Below are 7,479 nucleotides of genomic sequence, written 5' to 3' on the forward strand. Positions count from 1 at the left end.
TGTGAGCCAAAATATCACTCCAAATCCTACATCCTACAGTGGTTTCATTGGGGCAGATGTATTAAGCTTTAACAAGAGATAAATGCAAGTTGATAAAGAGAGATAAATGTCCAGCCAATCAGCTCCTTACTGACTTTTTTCAAACATAGCCTGTAACATGGAAGTTGGGCTGTTATTGGCTGGATGTTTATCTCTCTTTATCACCCTTGCATTTAGCTCTTGTTAAGGCTTAATACATCTGCCCCATTGTTTGAAGAGGGGGCCAAAATATTAAACTATGCAGTGTCATGTCCTTAAAACTATTCCAGGACTTTTGTTGCCGAGACACAGCACATATGAAAATGTTTACTCTACTAAAACATATACATAGACTTGGTCATCAGCAAGTTTCCTTGATCAAAAGTCATCCACACACATTTTCGTGTTTCCATTTAGCTGACTGTGGCTATGGTATTAATATAATTATAAATAAGTGATTTTAACAAACAGAAAAGTATCTTATTTAGGCTAGCATTATAAATAAAGCAATATTTGCTGCTTCTATAGGGAATTTACATTCCTAAATTATTTATATACAATATATACAGAAAGTATACACAAGTAACAAACACAAAACAGTATTATAGCTGGAGCTTAACACAGGGTTGCCTACCTGACCCTCTCCTTCAGGGAGAAAACGCTCTCTTCTTTGACTTCCCTGGTAATGGCCATTACACGTTATGTCACACACCGTGATGCCCATTACTCGTTATGCCAGGACTCAAGATATTTTTTTGTAAAGCAGGAACATGGACAGTGCGTGCCCATTACACGTCACTCACCCATTACATAGTATACCACATGCCATAATGCCCATTACACCACACACACCGTGATGCCCATTACACATTATGCCACACAACATTATGCCCATTACTCATTATGCCAGGACTCAACACGTTTTCTAAAGCAGGGACAAAATGCATAGTACGCGCCTAAGGCGCGCACCAAAGAATTTCACCGTAATGCCGATTACACGTCACACACCCATTACATAGTATACCACATGTCATAATGCCTATTTAACGTTATGCCAAACACCGTAATGCCCATTACACGTTATACCAAACACCGTAATGCCCAATATACATTATCCCATACACTGTAATGCCCATTACAAGTTAGACCAAACACCGTAATGCCCATTACGTTATACCAAACATCGTACTGCCCATTATACGTTATGCCACACACTGTATTGCCCATTACATATACCACACATCATAATGGCTATTACATGTTATGCCATATAAATGCCTTGCCTGTGCCTTCATGCTTGATGCCAGGGTCTTCATGTTCAATTCCAGGGGAGTTGAAAATGCTTGGTGCCAAGGGGGAGAGCAAATGCCTGTTGCCAAGGGGGAGTGCAAATGCTCATCATTGCCAAGGGGGGGGGGGTGCAAATGCCCATCGTTGCCCAGCAGGAGGATACTAGTGATATCACTGAGACATCAGAAGATTCTGTTTGTATTAGTGATGGGACATGAAGCAATTCAGTTGATACCAGCAACATCACTGGGATATGAGGCAAATTTCTGGGCACTATTGACTTCAATGGGACATTAGGCAATTCAGTGGGTACTAGTGACATCCCTAAGATGAGGCAATTCAGTGGGCACTAATGTCATTGAGACATGAGACAATATAGTTTGGACAAATGACATCCATTACATGAGACACTTCAGTGCATGGGACATGCAGCCTTTCAGTTGGTACCAGCGACATCATTGGGACATGAGGAAATTCTGTGGGCGATAGTGAAATCACTGGGGCATGTTTCAATAAAGTGGGTCCTAGTGACATCACAGAGACAAGGCAATTCATTGGCACTAGTGACATCACTGAGATGAGACCATTCAGTGAGCACTATTGACATCATTGAGATATGAGGCAATTCAGTGTGCACCAGCGACATCACTTCGACATGAGGAAATTCAGTGAGCACTAGGTGGGCACTAGTGACATCACTTAGATGAGGTAATTCAGTGGGCACTAGTGACATCAATGAGAAATTATTAAATTAATTAGGAAATAGTGGCATCACTTACATGAGATGGTTCAGTGTGCACTAGTGACACCAATGAGGAGTTCCTCCTGCTGATAGTGACCCCCGGGTAAGTAATTATGCTCTCTCCTCTGCTCCATTGAGAGTTCAGCGGGCTGCCGCGCTCCTACTGTGCGCCGGCTGTGAGGCGACAGTCGGCCTCCCCGCCATTGGTTGGTGTGGCCGTCACGTGACCGTGCCACCTCCCACACTCCCAGTAATGCTGTGCGGGGCGGGCGCTCATCTGCGGCAGCACCGCACCTCCTGCTGTATTATTCTGCATATATAGGCTGCAATCAGGGGGCCAATGCTTGTTCCCAGGACATTGTATAGTCCGGGAATGTCACCCGTCCGGACCCTACCTGTACCATTTATCCACTTGTCCATGGTTAAGTGGACAGTGGGAACAACCGCATTTTCAGGGCACTGAGGACACTTTTTTTGATGTCTCTGTGCATCCTGGGTATCACCTGCCTAATGAAGTGGAATCTAGGTGGGAGTCAGTACTGGGGACACAATACCTCCATCAATCATCTAAATCCCACTCCACTCATGGCGGACACCAGATGCACGTCTAACACCAACATAGCTGTCAAGGCCGCAGTTATTCACTTTGCCACAGAATGACCACTGTCGTACTTCGTCCTCATCGCAAATGACATTCGGACAGTCAGTTTCTTAGTGAAAGACGAAGCGGTCAACTTCCCCTCTGGGATGATGAATGACTCCCAGCAGCACCAACAGTAGGCATAGCGCTGCAGGATCCTCCGGAGGAATTCTGGATAGAAGAGGAGTTTGTCATGCTGGTGACATGGCCTGCAGGACTACATCTGATCCAGATCGAGGAGGAAATTGACCAAGATTGACTTGCTGGTGTTGTTTTCATTCACTTGGATACAACGGGATACAGTCGGTTGGTCGACCTAAAGATGGTCGACAGTCATTATGTCGATACCACTAGGTCAGCATACTGAAAGGTCGACATGGGTCTAGGTCGAGATGGGACAAGGTTGACAGGTCATTAGGCCGACACAAGCATTAGGTTGACATGGTCTAGGTGGACAGTCAAAAGGTCGACATGAGGTTTTTTACTGTTTTTTGAGCTGGCATGTGCCGACAGGCGATATTTCATGCCCTTCCATCAACTAGGGCATAGTGGGAGAATAAAATAGTGTGCCGAGCACAGCGAGGCACCTTGCCCGAAGCATGAAGCGAGCCATGCAAGGGAATGCGGTGCATTTAATCCTGTGTCAATGTCACTGTGTCGACATTTGGGTAAAAAACAGTGAAAAACCCCATGTCGACCTTTTGACTGTAAAAATAATGCTTGTGTCGACATTGTCCCATGTCGACCTAGACCAATGTCGACCTTGCAGTATGTCGACCTAGTGGTTTCGACCTAATGACTCTCGACCATATGTTCCATACCCGACGCATAAGTGAGGATCTTCCTAGGTGGCCAACGGCCTAACCCCTGCTTATTGCAGCATTGCATAAGCTACATATGTTCGGATCTGGATAAAAATAATTCCAGAGGTGGATTTTTGGTCTTCTGCCCAGGCATGGCGATGGCCTTTTGTATCCCACGGACAACAACTGTCTCACCTGGTGCCTCATTTAAGGAAACCACATCATCATCAGCAGCATCCTCCTCATCAACTTCCTCCTCATTGCCAGCTACATCAATATCCTCCTCCTGGTGTACAACATTGACACCTTCAATCTCAAAATCAGGAACAGGACTGTGGGTGATCCTTCCAGAATTTGCAGAGGGCGTGCAAATGGTGGATGGAGTCACCTCTCCCCATACTTTGATGGGAAGGTCAGGCATTGCAACCACCAACACCCTTGGACTCTACGAGGGGATTTGTGACATCACTGAGATGAGACCATTCAGTGAGCACTATTGACATCATTGAGATATGAGGCAATTCAGTGTGCACCAGCGACATCACTTCGACATGAGGAAATTCAGTGAGCACTAGGTGGGCACTAGTGACATCACTTAGATGAGGTAATTCAGTGGGCACTAGTGACATCAATGAGAAATTATTAAATTAATTAGGAAATAGTGGCATCACTTACATGAGATGGTTCAGTGTGCACTAGTGACACCAATGAGGAGTTCCTCCTGCTGATAGTGACCCCCGGGTAAGTAATTATGCTCTCTCCTCTGCTCCATTGAGAGTTCAGCGGGCTGCCGCGCTCCTACTGTGCGCCGGCTGTGAGGCGACAGTCGGCCTCCCCGCCATTGGTTGGTGTGGCCGTCACGTGACCGTGCCACCTCCCACACTCCCAGTAATGCTGTGCGGGGCGGGCGCTCATCTGCGGCAGCACCGCACCTCCTGCTGTATTATTCTGCATATATAGGCTGCAATCAGGGGGCCAATGCTTGTTCCCAGGACATTGTATAGTCCGGGAATGTCACCCGTCCGGACCCTACCTGTACCATTTATCCACTTGTCCATGGTTAAGTGGACAGTGGGAACAACCGCATTTTCAGGGCACTGAGGACACTTTTTTTGATGTCTCTGTGCATCCTGGGTATCACCTGCCTAATGAAGTGGAATCTAGGTGGGAGTCAGTACTGGGGACACAATACCTCCATCAATCATCTAAATCCCACTCCACTCATGGCGGACACCAGATGCACGTCTAACACCAACATAGCTGTCAAGGCCGCAGTTATTCACTTTGCCACAGAATGACCACTGTCGTACTTCGTCCTCATCGCAAATGACATTCGGACAGTCAGTTTCTTAGTGAAAGACGAAGCGGTCAACTTCCCCTCTGGGATGATGAATGACTCCCAGCAGCACCAACAGTAGGCATAGCGCTGCAGGATCCTCCGGAGGAATTCTGGATAGAAGAGGAGTTTGTCATGCTGGTGACATGGCCTGCAGGACTACATCTGATCCAGATCGAGGAGGAAATTGACCAAGATTGACTTGCTGGTGTTGTTTTCATTCACTTGGATACAACGGGATACAGTCGGTTGGTCGACCTAAAGATGGTCGACAGTCATTATGTCGATACCACTAGGTCAGCATACTGAAAGGTCGACATGGGTCTAGGTCGAGATGGGACAAGGTTGACAGGTCATTAGGCCGACACAAGCATTAGGTTGACATGGTCTAGGTGGACAGTCAAAAGGTCGACATGAGGTTTTTTACTGTTTTTTGAGCTGGCATGTGCCGACAGGCGATATTTCATGCCCTTCCATCAACTAGGGCATAGTGGGAGAATAAAATAGTGTGCCGAGCACAGCGAGGCACCTTGCCCGAAGCATGAAGCGAGCCATGCAAGGGAATGCGGTGCATTTAATCCTGTGTCAATGTCACTGTGTCGACATTTGGGTAAAAAACAGTGAAAAACCCCATGTCGACCTTTTGACTGTAAAAATAATGCTTGTGTCGACATTGTCCCATGTCGACCTAGACCAATGTCGACCTTGCAGTATGTCGACCTAGTGGTTTCGACCTAATGACTCTCGACCATATGTTCCATACCCGACGCATAAGTGAGGATCTTCCTAGGTGGCCAACGGCCTAACCCCTGCTTATTGCAGCATTGCATAAGCTACATATGTTCGGATCTGGATAAAAATAATTCCAGAGGTGGATTTTTGGTCTTCTGCCCAGGCATGGCGATGGCCTTTTGTATCCCACGGACAACAACTGTCTCACCTGGTGCCTCATTTAAGGAAACCACATCATCATCAGCAGCATCCTCCTCATCAACTTCCTCCTCATTGCCAGCTACATCAATATCCTCCTCCTGGTGTACAACATTGACACCTTCAATCTCAAAATCAGGAACAGGACTGTGGGTGATCCTTCCAGAATTTGCAGAGGGCGTGCAAATGGTGGATGGAGTCACCTCTCCCCATACTTTGATGGGAAGGTCAGGCATTGCAACCACCAACACCCTTGGACTCTACGAGGGGATTTGTGACATCACTGAGATGAGACCATTCAGTGAGCACTATTGACATCATTGAGATATGAGGCAATTCAGTGTGCACCAGCGACATCACTTCGACATGAGGAAATTCAGTGAGCACTAGGTGGGCACTAGTGACATCACTTAGATGAGGTAATTCAGTGGGCACTAGTGACATCAATGAGAAATTATTAAATTAATTAGGAAATAGTGGCATCACTTACATGAGATGGTTCAGTGTGCACTAGTGACACCAATGAGGAGTTCCTCCTGCTGATAGTGACCCCCGGGTAAGTAATTATGCTCTCTCCTCTGCTCCATTGAGAGTTCAGCGGGCTGCCGCGCTCCTACTGTGCGCCGGCTGTGAGGCGACAGTCGGCCTCCCCGCCATTGGTTGGTGTGGCCGTCACGTGACCGTGCCACCTCCCACACTCCCAGTAATGCTGTGCGGGGCGGGCGCTCATCTGCGGCAGCACCGCACCTCCTGCTGTATTATTCTGCATATATAGGCTGCAATCAGGGGGCCAATGCTTGTTCCCAGGACATTGTATAGTCCGGGAATGTCACCCGTCCGGACCCTACCTGTACCATTTATCCACTTGTCCATGGTTAAGTGGACAGTGGGAACAACCGCATTTTCAGGGCACTGAGGACACTTTTTTTGATGTCTCTGTGCATCCTGGGTATCACCTGCCTAATGAAGTGGAATCTAGGTGGGAGTCAGTACTGGGGACACAATACCTCCATCAATCATCTAAATCCCACTCCACTCATGGCGGACACCAGATGCACGTCTAACACCAACATAGCTGTCAAGGCCGCAGTTATTCACTTTGCCACAGAATGACCACTGTCGTACTTCGTCCTCATCGCAAATGACATTCGGACAGTCAGTTTCTTAGTGAAAGACGAAGCGGTCAACTTCCCCTCTGGGATGATGAATGACTCCCAGCAGCACCAACAGTAGGCATAGCGCTGCAGGATCCTCCGGAGGAATTCTGGATAGAAGAGGAGTTTGTCATGCTGGTGACATGGCCTGCAGGACTACATCTGATCCAGATCGAGGAGGAAATTGACCAAGATTGACTTGCTGGTGTTGTTTTCATTCACTTGGATACAACGGGATACAGTCGGTTGGTCGACCTAAAGATGGTCGACAGTCATTATGTCGATACCACTAGGTCAGCATACTGAAAGGTCGACATGGGTCTAGGTCGAGATGGGACAAGGTTGACAGGTCATTAGGCCGACACAAGCATTAGGTTGACATGGTCTAGGTGGACAGTCAAAAGGTCGACATGAGGTTTTTTACTGTTTTTTGAGCTGGCATGTGCCGACAGGCGATATTTCATGCCCTTCCATCAACTAGGGCATAGTGGGAGAATAAAATAGTGTGCCGAGCACAGCGAGGCACCTTGCCCGAAGCATGAAGCGAGCCATGCAAGGGAATGCGG

This window comes from Crinia signifera, chromosome 2 (genome assembly GCF_055691185.1).
Source record: "Crinia signifera chromosome 2, ASM5569118v1, whole genome shotgun sequence".
Lineage (NCBI taxonomy): Eukaryota > Metazoa > Chordata > Amphibia > Anura > Myobatrachidae > Crinia > Crinia signifera.